The following is a 15,862-nucleotide window of genomic DNA, read 5'->3' as shown; positions in this document are numbered from 1 at the left end:
CCATGTATCTGCAGCCTTAGTTTCTGATATAAACCTGCAATTGTGTTAAGCAAAGTAGTTTGAACTTTTAAGCATAATAAAAGCTCTAAGATTAAGGGCTCATGCAGACGTCCATGGCAATCGATCCAAGCACAGACCGCTAATTCATGGATTGGTCACGGCTCTCCCGACCTGAGCATGACAGCTTCATTAATTTCTTTGAGGTCGTCACACTTGGATCGGGAGGCCTGCGGCTAGTCTGTGCATTGCAGTCCAAGATTGGACTGAAATCCATGGATGTCTGTATGAGCCCTTAGATAAATTTTTTTACACTTTATCTAAAGTGATTGTTCCATGTAAAATTCCCCTACAGAAACCACAGCATTTTTCCATTGATTTGCAAAATGACAGTGTTTTTTTTACTCAAATTTATGGGGCAAAAATAACCAAAACCCAGCACATATAAATTACCCATAAAAGACACTTCTGTAATTAATTAATTAATCAAACAACCACAACGTCATCCATTTATTTTGTTTCTGTAGTCGTAGCAATAATACAGTCAATGTATCCCTCAGTTATTAATGCATACAGACTTTTCTGATTGGTTATATGTTGATATTAATGTAGATGAATAATCTTCTTGCAAGTTGTCTATCAATATTTTACTTCAAGTCTGCAAATACAAATGAGCAAAAATGAAAGTTAGTGTAAAAGATATGTAGTATAATGTTCAGATTTAATTATATTAGTTATCACAATCATAATGACAAGTAGAAAAATTGAAGGAGATGTATCAAAAGTGGTGCAAAAGAAAAGTAGATTCATTATCGATAGCAACCAGCCAGATTGCTCCTTGAATTTTTTATAAACTTTTTGGAGATTTAAAGCAGCGAACCAATTGGCTGTCAAAGGCAAATTTAGCACTTATCCTATTCATTCTGCTTATTACATCTTCCCATACTTTCACATTAAATTAAATACAGTCAAATGGCCTAAACATTATTCGTTATCACACAATATACACTTTATGGATAAAAGTATTGGGGCACCTACAGAATACACCTACAGGAGATTTTATGACCTCGCATTCTACATCAATAGGCATTGATATAGAGTTTGTTCCTTTATAGCCTTAACAGGATCCACTCTTCTTTGTCCATTCAGTTACACAAAGGAACGCCTTGTTTTGTCCCTTTTCATTCCATATACGAGCTACATTTATGAGGTCAGAGACTGATGTTGGATGAGAGGGCCAGGCTCACAATCTTTGTTTCAGTTCATCCCAAAAATGTTGGATGAGGTTGAGATTAGGGCTTTGTAGATCAGGGATCATGTTCTTCCATGCCTAACTCTCCCAACCATTCATTTATGCTCATTTCTTCGTGCAATGGGCAAGATCATGCTGGAACAGAAATGGGCCTTCTTCAAACTGTTCCTACAAACTTCAAAGCATACAATTGTCCAAAATGTCTTGGTATGCTGAAGCATTCTTAGGGTGGCCCAATGCCTATAATGCCCTTTATAAATATCTATCTTTAACCCCTTTACGATCTATGACGTAGAGGTGTGTCATAGGTCGCCTCCCTTTGATGCGGGCTCCGGCACTGAGCCAGCATCTTTTCAGGAACATGACGGCTGATCTGATCTTGCTTGCTGTTAACAGTGAGAGCGGGCGCCGGCTGATGGGAGAAGTAGTCCCATCAGCCGGCGCCTGTGACCTGCGGTAAGCTTTTTACCGCTTGTCATAGTGACAGCTGCTTGATCATGCTGACATCTGACAGCGTAATCCCGCAGCACTGTGACCGGCGTTAACTATGTTACCACAGATCAAAGCCCCTGTTTCCCGTGCTGTCATGCCGATGACAGCATAGGAAACTACTGATCTTAGGGTTTGTGCTCGGGTTTGGGCACCCGAACACAAACTTTTTTTTTGATGCTCGGGTTTAGTTGACGAACCCGAGCATCAAAACATTTGCTCATCTTTACTTAATACCTACTAAATACAGTCATTATCTTTTTGCATATTACATTGCAATTAACAGCATCAAGGGGAGAATCTTAAACATCTACATTGCGCAAAAAGTAGTGTTTAATCAAACAAGGGCTATAATACAAATTCTTTAATTAAGACTCACCTTGTCATGGCTAAATAGACAAGTTTAGTGTTTTCAATGATGACCATGATGGCCATGATGGCCATGGTGTCCATGATGTTCATGGTGTCCATGATGTCCATGATGTCCATGGTGTCCATGATGTTCATGATGTATTTGTGGTCCAAAGTGTCCAGGATGTCCATGGTGTATATGTGGGCCTATGTTATGACCTGGAGGATATCCAGGGTGGGCATGATGGTCGTGGTCATGGTGATGGTGCCCATGTGGGGGGTGGCAATGTGGACCTGAAACACATACGGTAATTTAATATAGCATTTTTTAAATTACAAAATCATTTGCGAACATGTTCAGGTATTGCCAGGTCATATATTTACTGATATTCCACTCAGAGTTTCATGGTAATGGAATAATGCACATAGTGATCACACAGTACAAGGGCAATGTACACAGGTTAAAAATATTGAACAAAGTGATGACATGATACTCTATTCACAAGTATTGAAGCCCAATAACCATGCAAGCACTGATGTCACAGTAGTGGGGTAATGTATATAGTGATATCATAGTACAAAGTGCATGCACACAATATTCTGACAGCAAAAAATAATGCTCAGAATGATGTCACGTGAATTAAATGGATGTTGTAGAGAAAATGATTGTTTATTTAAATTTCTTGGACTGCTTTATTGTTTATTTATTATGCTTTACTTATACAGCACAATCATATTCCACAGCACTTTTCAGTCTTTATCATCACCGTCCCCATTGGGGCTCATAATCTACATTCCCTATCAGTAAGTCTTTGAAGTGTGGGAGGAAACAGGAGAACCTGGAGGAAACCCATGCAAACACGGGGAGAACATACAAACCCCTTTGCAGATGTTGTCTTTGGTGGGATTTGAACCCACGACCCCAGCGCTGCAAGGCTGCAGTGCTAACCATTGAGCCAACGTGAAGCCATCATACTACGTGCGTCGAGGCTGCCCTCCCTGACAGACACCGGCCCTTACTTGTCCTTAGCCACGTGTGATACTCTGGGGTGAGTTACCTATACCATGTACATGATATGCACTGTAGCAATGGAGTTACTGTACAGGACCACAGTATATGTGATCCCCATATATTAAGTGTCACATTCTTTCTTACCCTGCTCTACTCTACTGTTATTTTCATTTCTCTTTGATTATCTGGATTATTATTTTTTGGATCTGTTTGTCTGCATCTTACTGTTTTACCATCTATATATGAATTTTTTAACATGAAATTATAATAAACTTTTGTACGCCTATATACTTGCCTTTTCTCCTGTTTTATTATATTCCGTTCAAGTTGGCTACATAATATGGGGTGTGAGTGGTTATTTATCCACACCACCCTATTTTGAATCTCCAAATGTGGGCTATTGTGTTTCTCATTCCCTATCAGTATGTCTTTGAAGTGTGGGAGGAAACAGGAGAACCTGGAGGAAACCCATGCAAACACGGGGAGAACATACAACCCCCTTTGCAGATGTTGTCTTTGGTAGGATTTGAACCCACGACCCCAGCGCTGCAAGGCTGCAGTGCTAACCATTGAGCCAACGTGAAGCCATCATACTACTTTCAATTAATTAAAAAAAAAATCATATTCACCCTTCATGATCATCCTGGAGGTCCTCTCCAGCATTTCTCTAGCACCCTGGTCTCCGCTTCAACACACTGGAAATGTCTGGAAATGGCATTAACCCCTTAAGCCCCGAGGGTGGTTTGCACGTTAATGACCAGGCCAATTTTTACAATTCTGACCACTGTCAATTTATGAGGTAATTACTCTGGAACGCTTCAACGGATCCCCCTGATTCTGAGAATGTTTTTTTGTGACATATTGTACTTCATGATAGTGGTAAAATTTCTTCGATATCACTTGCGTTTATTTGTGAAAAAAACGGAAATTTGGCGAAAATTTTGAAAATTTTGCAATTTTCAAAATTTGAATTTTTATGCCCTTAAATCAGAGAGATATGTCACACAAAAGAGTTAATAAATAACATTTCCCACATGTCTACTTTACATCAGCACAATTTTGGAACCAAAATTTTTTTTTGTTAGGGAGCTATAAGGGTTAAAAGTTGACAAGCAATTTCTCATTTTTCCAACAAAATTTACAAAACCATTTTTTTAGGGACCACATCACATTTGAAGTCACTTTGAGAGGTCTTTATGACAGAAAATACCCAAAAGTGACACCATTCTAAAAACTGCACCCCTCAAGGTGCTCAAAACCACATTCAAGAACTTTATTAACCCTTCAGGTGCTTCACAGGAATTTTTTGAATGTGGAAGAAAAAAATGAACATTTAACTTTTTTCACAAAAATGTTACTTTAGACCCAATTTTTTTTATTTTCACAGGGGTAACAAGAAAAAATGGACCCCAAAATTTGTTGTGCAATTTCCCCTGGGCACGCAGATACCCAAAATTTGGGGAAAAAACACTGTTTGGGCGCACGGCAGGGCTCGGAAGGGAAGGAGCGCCATTTGACTTTTTGATTGTAAAATTTGCTTGAATAATTAGCGGACGCCATGTTGTGTTTGGAGAGCCCCTGTGTGCCCAAACATTGGAGCTCCCCCACAAGTGACCCCATTTTGGAAACTAGACCCCCCAAGGCACCTATCTAGATGCATAGTGAGCACTTGGAACCCCCTAGGTGCTTCACAAATTGATTCGTAAAAATGAAAAAGTGTTTTTTTTTTTCATTTTTTTATTTTTACAAATCAATTTGTGAAGCACCTGGGGTTCCAAGTGCTCACTATGCATCTAGATAGGTGCCTTGGGGGGTCTAGTTTCCAAAATGGGGTCACTTGTGGGGGAGCTCCAATGTTTGGGCACACAGGGACTCTCCAAATGCAACATCGTATCCGCTAACAAATTGAATGGAAAATCGGCTCAAATTGTTAGCGGACACCATGTTGCGTTTGGAGAGCCCCTGTGTGCCCAAACTTTGGAGCTCCCCCACAAGTGACCCCATTTTGGAAACTAGACCCCCAAGGCACCTATCTAGATGCATAGTGAGCACTTGGAACCCCCAGGTGCTTTACAAATTGATTCGTAAAAATGAAAAAGTGAAAAAAAAAACACTTTTTCATTTTTATGAATCAATTTGTGAAGCACCTGGGGTTCCAAGTGCTCACTATGCATCTAGATAGGTGCCTTGGGGGGTCTAGTTTCCAAAATGGGGTCACTTGTGGGGGAGCTCCAATGTTTGGGCACACAGGGACTCTTCAAATGCAACATGGTGTCCGCTAACAAATTGTCGGCTCAAATTGTTAGCGGACACCATGTTGCGTTTGGAGAGCCCCTGTGTGCCCAAACATTGGAGCTCCCCCACAAGTGACCCCATTTTGGAAACTAGACCCCCCCAAGGCACCTATCTAGATGCATAGTGAGCATTTGGAACCCACAGGTGCTTCACAAATTGATTCATAAAAATGAAAAAGTGTTTTTTTTTTCACTTTTTCATTTTTATGAATCAATTTGTGAAGCACCTGGGGGTTCCAAGTGCTCACTATGCATCTAGATAGGTGCCTTGGGGGGTTTAGTTTCCAAAATGGGGTCACTTGTGGGGGAGCTCCAATGTTTGGGCACGCAGGGGCGCTCCAAACGCAACATGGCGTCCGCTAAAAATTTGAGATGATTTTCCATTCAATTTGTTAGCGGACAACATGTCGCATTTGGAGAGCCCGTGATGTGCCTAAACAGTGGAGCTCCCCCACAAGTGACCCCATTTTGGAAACTATACCCCCCAAGGATTTTATTAAGGTGTATAGTGAACATTTTGAACCCAGAGGTACGACACAGTATTTGTTTACATTAGGTCATCATATTGAATAAGTTGTCATTAGTCTTGAGCGCAAGTGCTCGCTACTTGAGTTTGCATCGGGTACTCAGGTATGCAACATGTACAGCGTGTGCTCGAATGACATGCTCGAGTCCCTGCTCCGCATGTTTCACGGTTATTAGACACCCCAAAAAAAACATGCGGGGATCGCTCGTGCATGGCAGGCAATCCCCGTAAAGTTTTTTTGACCGCGAAGCATATGGAGCAGAGACTCGAGCATGTCACTCAAATACCCACGATACTCAATGCATACCAGAGCACCCGATGCAAACTCAAGTAGCGAGCACTTGCGCTCAACACTAGTCGCCATATCGTCATCTTTTTTTCTTACTTTTGAAAAAAATCCCAACCCCATCACAACCCTAACCCCAACCCTAACCCCAACCCCAGCCCTAACCCTAGCACAACCCTTGCCCTAGCACAACCCTAACCCTAGCACAACCCTAGCCCCAAACCCAGCCCTAACCCTAGCCCAATCCTAACCCAAGAGTTTGTTTTTGACGCCGTTCCTTGTGCGGTATAAGTGATTAGACGACTTTATTCTTCGGGTCGGTGTGATTACAGCAATACCAGAATCATATGGGGTTTTTATGACTGACAGCTGTCACACACTAAAAGACGCATTTTTTGTAAAATCTAGTTTTTGCATCGCCATATTTTGAGAGCTATAATTTTTCCAGATTTTGGCAGACAGTCATGTGACGGCTCGTTTTTTGCGGGATGACTTGACGTTGTTATTGGTGCCATTTTCAGGCACGTGACATTTTTTGATCGCTTTCTATTCCGATTTTTGTGAGGCAGAATAAACAAAAACCAACAATTCAGGAATTGTTTTTTTTTTTTTTTATTATTCTGTTCCGCGTGTGGTAAAATTGATAAGGTAGCTTTATTCTTCGGGTCAGTACATTTACAGCGGTACCACATTTATATCGTTTTTCTATGTTTTGCACTTTTACATAATAAAAGCAATTTTATAGAAAAAAATATTTTTTAGCATCGCTTTATTCTGAGAGCTATAACTTTTTTATTTTTCGGATGATGGAGCTGTATGGCAGCTTGTTTTTTGCGGGACGAGATGACATTTTCAGCGGTACCATTTTTATTTATATTTGTCTTTTTGATCGCGTGTTATTCCATTTTTTGTTTGGGGTATGGTGATAAAGCATTGTTTTTTGCTTCGTTTTTTTTTTTTTTTTTTTTTTTACTGTGTTCACTGAAGGGGTTAACTAGTGGGACAGTTTTATAGGTCAGGTTGTTCCGGACGCGGCGATACCAAATATGTGTACTTTTATTGTTTCTTTTTTTATTTTTTTTATAATAATATTTATTGATGGGTACATTATATTTTTATTTTTGGTGGATTATTTTTTTAATTTTTTTTTATATTTTTGGAATTTTTTTTTTTTTTTTTTTTTCACTCTCTGGAAGTTTATATAGTTTATTACTTTGTCCCACTCTGGGACTTTCACTTTTTTTTCTCTGATCGCCTGCATGGCACAGGAATGCAGCACCATCCCTGTGCCATGCAGGCTGTCAGCGCCGGACAGGGAGAAGATTGTTTGGAGATGCACTGCGCATGTCCAAACAATCTTCCTGCTGTCTGGTGACCCGGATGTTGTCATGACGACATCGGGTCGTCATGGCAACACCCGGGAAGCATTTGCAGACAGCGCTGGAAGCCGGAAGAGGAGGTGAGTATCTGCGATCACCTCCCCTTGCCCCCGCAATGCTGCGATCGACTTCGATCGACTTTGATCGCAGCATCGCGGGGGTTAATGTGCTGAGAGCGGTGCAGGACCGCTCCCTGCACATAGTATCGGGTGTCAGCTGTGACAATCAGCTGACATCCGGCGGCGATCGCGCCCGCACAGCCTGTGTGCGCGCGCGATCGCCATGACGTACTAATACGGGTCTGGCTCTTAAGTCCCAGGGCACAGACGCGTATTAGTACGTCAGATGTTGTTAAGGGCTTAAAAGGATTTTCCCACGAACAAAAGTTGATTTTAATCAATAGATCTTGGAATAATAATAAGTTCCACAATTGGATGTGTTTAAATAAAATGTTCCTGTGCTGAGATAATCTTATAAATGTGCCCCTGCTGTGTACTGTGTAATGGCTGTGTCTGACCGTGCAGGAACATGGTCTGATCGTACCACAGCTCCTGGGTAGGGGGAGAGAAAAAAAAGTGTACAGACATTACAGCAGGGGATCGCAAATGATTCTTTCTTTGAAGTAAAACATTGTTTAAAAACAGACAGAGGAATGTTTTACGTCACAAAAAGAATCAGCTGTGATCTCCTGCTTTAAAGTCTGTATATTCTCTTTTGCTTCCTCCCCTGCCCAGGAGATGTGGTATGATCAGACCATGTTCCTGTATGGTCAGACACAGCCATTACACAGTACATAGCAAGGGCACATATATAAGATTATCTCAGCACTTGAACATTTTATTTTAGCACATCCAATTGTGGAACTTATTATTATTCCAAGATCTATTGATTAAAATCAACTTTTATTTGTGGGAAAACCCCTTTAAGCTATTTACTGACTGAGGTAAGTCATTGCTGCACTAGTGACCCAGTATTTTGACCCATTTTCAGAGATCAGTGGGGACCAGCTGACCGCCAGAAGAGGACCTGCAGGGGTTTGAAAATGCTAAATCTATATGTAGCGCCCCGAGGGTTCGGTTGCTACAGGGGTATTGCACCTCAACCAGAGGTGTGATATTCCACTCCCAGGTAAGGATGGAGTGTGGACCAGGGCTCAGTTAGCTGAATACACCACACACACCCCATTTCCGGGGGACAGCTCTACGGTGCTCCCATTTATATATATATGCAGGCACATCTGACTATGTCCCTGGCTGGAGTGGGGAGGGGGTAGGAAAACCCAGTGGTGTAGGAGCAGATAGGGGTTGGATTCTGAGCATAGGTAGGAGCTCATTGGGTGCTGGTCACCTGAGCTCACACACAGAGGAGGAGGTATAAAAGGTGGGCACCATCTTAGTTCTGGGAGAAGTTCAGTGGAGAAGTGACAGGGAGCAGAGGCTCTGTAGGAGCTCTCCTCAGAGGCAGGCCTAGAGAAAAGGCTGGGGCCAGAGAGGAGGAAGGAAGGAGAAGTAGGCCTAGAGAAGAGGCCGAGGGAAGGGGGAGAAGAAGGAACAGGAAAGAAGGAGAGGAGACAGAGAAGTAGAAAGGCTCAGAAACAAGAAGGCAGAAGGGACCCTAAGAACCCACGAGATAACGGGTGAAGGGTCAGGCAGAATAAGGGTACCGGATTCCTAAGTTGGTGGAGGTAAATTATCCCTCAGCCAAAGACCGGAGGTCGTGATCATCTACTGGTGCGACCCCCCCGCCAAACCTGCTAGGAAGGCACCATACAGGATAGCGAGAAACGGGGCCCACATTTGCCCGCATAGATCGGCGGCAGCTGGACAGAAGTTTGGTCACTGGTGGGGCATGAGCCAGAGAAAGGATAGAAGGGAGTCCTGTGCCATACTCCTGAATTGCCTGAGGGTTGACCGAGCCCCTCACCCAGTGGACGCAGCACGGCTTGGGCAGTCATTACCGGCGGAAGTGACTTGGATATCGACTGTGAGTAAAAGACCCTGGACTGCAACACGTTGTCTCTGTGTTTCTTACCGCACCAGCACTAACGGTACCGGGACGCCCTGCACCACAACCCCCACCATCTACACTCACTGCCCTGAGGCTACACTCCTCCCGTGGGGAGTTATGCTATTCCCTGCTGCACCCACAAAACCAGCCTCAGCGGTCTGCTCTGCAGCGGCGGTTCACTCTGACCCCAATCCACGGGTGGCGTAGTCGGACATTGCAAACCATATAAATAGACTGCCACAATTTGGTCTGACCACCCTGAGCCACGGGATCGGGTTGTTACTACTACCCCCAGCATCGTACTAGAAGGCCCGGTTCCGAGTACCCCACGGCCCAGGAGGCGAGTCATATATATATTCACTCATTCAAGAGGTGGTAAAAAGATAAACAAAAATGTCTAAAGATGTGCTTAATTTGATACATTTTCAGACAGTTTTATCTATCTATCCGAGAGGATCAGACCTGTATTTGTCACTAGGCACTGAGGGGCCAGGGCCTAGGGCGTCAGTAGAAGCTCACAGTAAGAATATAATGTTCTTATAGCCTCCTTTCCTGCCTTTTGCTGGACTTACTATGAAAGTCAATGTCTATTCAAGGGAGGTGGGAATTTTCACAGACAGCACAAGAGAAGATGTGCAATGATCCAACTAGCTGCAACTTTAGAATCCACTAGGATGAGTTGGAAGTGATGCGAACAATACTTGCTCAGTTGCTCGGCAGCTATGCACAAGGAGCAGAGTCAGTAATCCTACTGATTGAAGGGAGGTTAGCACTAGAGCCCTGGAGAAGATTCATAAATATGTTCCAATGTCCTTTCCTTTGGATTCCCAGTCATCTGGGCACCTCACCTATGAAGCAAAGTAGGTCAGTTACTGGGTAAGTGCCATAGAAGCTGTTGTGCCTGATAGCCTGGCAGTTCCACACAAGCATATACCCATACTGTATAGATATTTTAACCATATTGTATACAGGAGAGACTTAAAAAAGAAAGTGTTAGCAAATCAGGAAAGTCTGTTCTTACAATGTATACCTAGCACTCATGTGCAAGAACATTTAGTACATAAATCACAATAGAAAAATATTTTTGATACTAACCTTGGTTTGAATTTCCCATTATAACTGGAATCTGAAAAAAAAAAAAAGTGCTATACAATTTTTTTTATTACTAATCATATCAGTTGTGTATCATTAAAGGGAATTTGTCAAATGATTCATGCTGCTCAAACCATGGGCACACTAAGTATAATGTTCTCTGCAACACTCTTGGCGTTTCAGAGCAAACATAGTTTTGAGCATCCAGAACTATAGGGATAGACGAGACTAGCCTGACATTGCCCAGGCCGGCTTCTTCCTACTCTGCTTCAGTTGATCGACAGGTCTTGACCGATGTACACACTCATGAGAGAGACCTGTAAATCACCTTGACTGGGGCAGTGATATTTGAACTATGTTTTCTCTGAAACGCCTGAACATTTCAGACAGAATAAAACTTGGATGTAAAATTGTGCAGCAAGCCTCCGATTCATTCTGCCCGTGGTTCTAGCAGCATGAATCAGCTGACAGGTTCCCTTTAAATTATATCAGTTCAATATATTAGAATATAAAATATTAATCAGATATTTTATATTCTTTCTATGGAGTGTAGCAGATACTATTTTACATTTTATTCCTATTATTAAATTTACACTTTAGTCCCCTTAGTCAGTTCCTAGTCCGCTCCCATTGTTTTCTATACATCCCGCTTACTCTATGTTATTTAAAAAATGCAAACATTCCAGCCTTTCACACACAACAGGATTAACACACAGCCTTTGCAGATACTTACAGAATACACCCATAAAAATACATTACCTATCACATAGCAGTGACAAAGCCATTTTCATTACAGTGCAATATAGGGTATAAAGAAAGCCTGTTTGGTTGACATTTTATCTTTATTGCTATATGCACTTGTCACTTTGTTGCACAATACTTTATTGGTTCTATATTCTATGCTTCATGAATTTTATTAATGTTTGGTCCATTTTATAAGTGACCAATGTACTACTTTTGTAAAAGATAGGAAGGTGATGCTATATTGGGAAAGGCTGTGTCCGTGGCGGGGGTGTAAGGTAGAACACGCATGTATAGTCGATCTTGCCATTGTCTGTTAATGAATGGCAGCTGCAGCTTCCTCCTACTACAGCTATGATGGATCACCGGGTTGAAAATGACTGTAGTGATAGTGTAGGATTAGTGATGAGCGAGCGTGTTCGCCACTTGATCGAGCAGCTGGGTGTTCAGGTACTCATCGAGTATCGCGGGTGCTCGAGTGCCATGCTTGAGTTCCTGCCCTGCATGTTTCACAGTTGTTAGACAGTCAATAAACATGGCTACGGCATTACTGTGTATGGCAGGCAATCCCCACATATTTATTGACTAACAGTGACGAAACTTGGCGCTTGAGCACCCACGATATTCAATGCATACCAGAGCACCCCAATGCTCGATCAGGGGTCATACAGAGCTCAACCTTAAGACAACTGGTAGATCGGCAGCAGATAAAACAGTGATTTTATCAACATGACAGCAAGGAGCCCAGTAAGTGACAAATCGCTGAAATTAGAGACCCTTACATTATGCTGCTCTGATATGGTGTTTCAAAAACCTGGTGATATAGAGCTCAAATAAGGGGAATCTCTCTTTCTATCTTTCTCTCTCTCCATTACTTACCCCTTGGCTCTCCATTACTATGTCCTGGGCTTGATGCCAGCTGACATTACACAGCTGACATCAAGCCCAAAACATATTTCCCCGATTGCCACAGCTCCAGGGCTATCAGGAAGAGCCGGGCAAAGAGTGGGACGGCTGCAGGCTGGTATTTTTAGGCTGGGAAGGGCCAATATCCATGAACCTTCACAGCCTGGTAATATCAGCCCCCAGCTGTCTACTTTACCTTGGCTAGTTATCAAAAATGGATGGGGACCGCATCTCATATTATTTTTCATTATTTATTTATTTACTTCCCAGCAGCGACCTGGGAGTCAGATATGCATCCAGGCATCTTCCCCATGCTGTTCTTATTATATTTGAGTGCTGTTTCCATATATTTTATCAATTTTCCTGCCCCCAGCCCTCCTGTTAGGATCTGCCAGAAAAAATGCTCAAGTTTCTCATTGAATTCCATTATACTCGTTACTCGAGTCGAGCGGGTCCGAGCTGGTCTGTTCTAGTAACGAGCACTCGAGCATTTTAGTGCTCCGATGATCACTGATCCAGATCCCAAGGTCTCCTGGATCTAGACTTATCGGCCACATTCAGCACCTGACCACATGTGCATATAGAGACTACAAATGTAGAATATATAATCTACTTATACATAAATATTTGCAGGACACATAATTCACAGACCAATTGTAAAGCGGATTTCACTACAAGTTGTTAAAATATATCCATCCTATATAAACTCTCATTGCGAGGGGACCATCCCGTTCACCAAATTTGTCTATGTATATGCTGACACTCACATACACCTAGAATATGTATAGGCACATATGTAAAGTCTACTGTAAAATTAGAATACATATACAATACATAATACACATGGGCTTCTAAGACCAACTACATATCTGACAGTGTGCAAAGGAAGAGTGTCACCCAGCAGCATCTCTACTAGAGTCATGCAATGGATGAATATTAAGAAATAAAGTCAGTATATACGTTATCCAATTTAACAGGATATATAGACAGTGATAGGACAGAATGTCTGGATGGGAGGTGTATTCCCCTATTAGTATTATTGCTGTATATATGTGCTGGATGTATCAGAAATTATATACATTATATCTATGTGGCATTATATCTATGTGGATATTATATACATTATATCTATGTGGCAAAAATGGCAAAAATGTAGAACATGTGGAATTTCACATAATGTGATAATTAGACACTAGATTGTTATTAAAAACGTAATTATTTTAGGTTTTACATTATTAGATTTTCTTTTATTTACTCTTAATAGCACATATGAAACGCATACAAATTGTCATTCATATACCCTAAAAGTATTAATATTTGGATGCACTAATATTAAGATAGGTTGTGACGATATGGAAATAAATACATAATTTATTTGAAATTATGGTTATCCCATTTTGTTTTTAAATAAATAATTGTCTATTATCCTAAAAAGCTCTAATGATGATAAAAATATTGAACTTGAAATGATAGAAAGGCTTCCAGGACATTGCACATACCTTCCGCTGGTGCAGAGAGATCAGTGTCTGTTCTGGACTGTCCAAGCTGAATGTACAGAGAAGTAGAAGAGCTGAAAGGATATGACGAGCGACGGCAAACAAAAATGAAATAGTTGGTGGGGAAACACACGGGTCTTAAGTTTCCAATGACATCAAGTCAATCACTGCTGTTTCGGCAACAATGCACTCCCTGCCAAGCCGCGCCCTAACACTCCTACTGACAAAGAGTCAGCAATCAACATATGACCAGTGACGACATAACAGTGAAGGACTGCAATTCTAAGGACTGTGTTGTGTATGTAGACTTTCATCATATAAACATTTATAGTGGTTTACCTCTGATAGGACATGGCACAAGTGTTTTCCTTCAAATACTGGTGCATCTCACTAAATTAGAATATCATCAAAAAGTTAATTTGTTTCAGTTCTTCAATACAAAAAGAGAAACTCATATATTATATAGAGTCATTGCAAACAGAGTGATCTATTTCAAGTGTTTATTTCTGTTATTGTTGAGGATTATGGCTTACAGCTAATGAAAACACAAAAATCATTATCTAAGTACATTAGAATAATTAACAAAAAACACCTTCAAAGGCTTCCTAAGCATTTAAAAAGGTCCCTTAGTCTGTTTCAGTAGGCTCCACATCAGGCCCGGCGTCAGCACCCGGCGCACTCGGGCAAGTGCCGGTGCCCTGAACAATCACGGTTGGGCACCCCGGTGCGCTATGGGACCCGTGAGCGGTGCGGTCCCCCCCCCCGCTTGCTCAGAGCCCCGGCAGCTGGCAGAATACTTACCTCTCCCCGTGCCTCCGCAGCAGGTCCGGTATCTTCCGCGGCTGCTGCACTGTGACGTCTTAGGTCAGAGGGCACGGTGACGTCTTTACACCGCGCTCTCTCCTGAGTCGTCACAGGCAGCGCAGAGTGGGAAGATGCCGGCGACGCGGCTGAGGAATCTGGAGCAGCGGCAGCAGGTGAGAAGTGAGTATTTGATTTTTCTTTTTATATATATGTATGGAGGCATGAGGCATTATATGGGGGGGAAGTGAAATCCTGCATGGGGCATTATATGGGGGGGTGACATCCTGCATGGGGCATTATATGGGGGGAGGTGACATCCAGCATGGGGCATTATATGGGGGGTAGGTGACATCCTGCATGGGGCATTATATGGGGGGAGGTGACATCCTGCATGGGGCATTATAAGGGGGGGAGTGACATTCTGCATGGGGCATTATATGGGGGGAGGTGACATCCTGCATGGGGCATTATATGGGGGGGGAGGTGACATCCTGCATGGGGCATTATATGGGGGGAGGTGACATCCAGCATGGGGCATTATATGGGGGGGAGAGGTGACATCCTGCATGGGGCATTATATGGGGGGGTGACATCCTGCATGGGGCATTATATGGGGGGAGAGGTGACATCCTGCATGGGGCATTATATGGGGGAGAGGTGACATCCAGCATGGTGCATTATATGGGGGGAGAGGTGACATCCTGCATGTGGACATTATATGGGGGGTGACATACTGCATGGGGCATTATATGGGGGATGACATCCTACATGGGGAATTATATGGGGGAGAGATGACATCCTGCATGGGGCATTATATGGGGGGGTTGACATCCTGCATGGGACATTATATGGTTGGAAGTAACATCCTGCATGGGGCATTATATGGGGGGAAGTGACACCCTGCATGGGGCATTATATGGGGGGGGGAGTGACATCCTGCATGTTGCATTATGTGGGGGCACAGCCTACATGTGGCATTATGTGGGGGCCAGCATTCTGTATGGAGCGTTATATGGGGGCCAGTATCCTGTATAGAGCACTATAAGGGGGCCAGTATCCTGTATGGAGCATTATATGGGGGCCTGTATCCTGTATAGAACGTTATATGGGGACCAGTATTCTATATGGAGCGTTATATGGGGACCAGTATCCTGTATGGAGCGTTATATGGGGACCAGTATTCTGTATGGAGCGTTATATGGGGTCCAGTATTCTGTATGGAGCAATATA

At 42.6% G+C, this 15,862-nt stretch overlaps 1 long non-coding RNA gene across 1 annotated transcript; it reads right to left on the bottom strand.

Annotated features, from left to right (window-relative positions):
* Positions 1 to 494: 494 nt before the first annotated feature.
* LOC141160844 (uncharacterized) lies at positions 495 to 14,043 on the bottom strand. Its single transcript, XR_012250541.1, has 4 exons — positions 13,832 to 14,043; positions 10,689 to 10,719; positions 2,118 to 2,383; positions 495 to 655 (listed from the first exon to the last, which is right to left on the bottom strand). It is a non-coding gene; the product is annotated as an uncharacterized lncRNA (long non-coding RNA).
* Positions 14,044 to 15,862: the final 1,819 nt, after the last annotated feature.

Source organism: Phyllobates terribilis, unplaced genomic scaffold (assembly GCF_046119375.1).
Source record: "Phyllobates terribilis strain yellow unplaced genomic scaffold, ASM4611937v1 Scaffold_9__5_contigs__length_417890890, whole genome shotgun sequence".
Classification (NCBI taxonomy): Eukaryota; Metazoa; Chordata; class Amphibia; order Anura; family Dendrobatidae; genus Phyllobates; species Phyllobates terribilis.
This window is presented reverse-complemented; position numbering and strand designations above follow the sequence as displayed.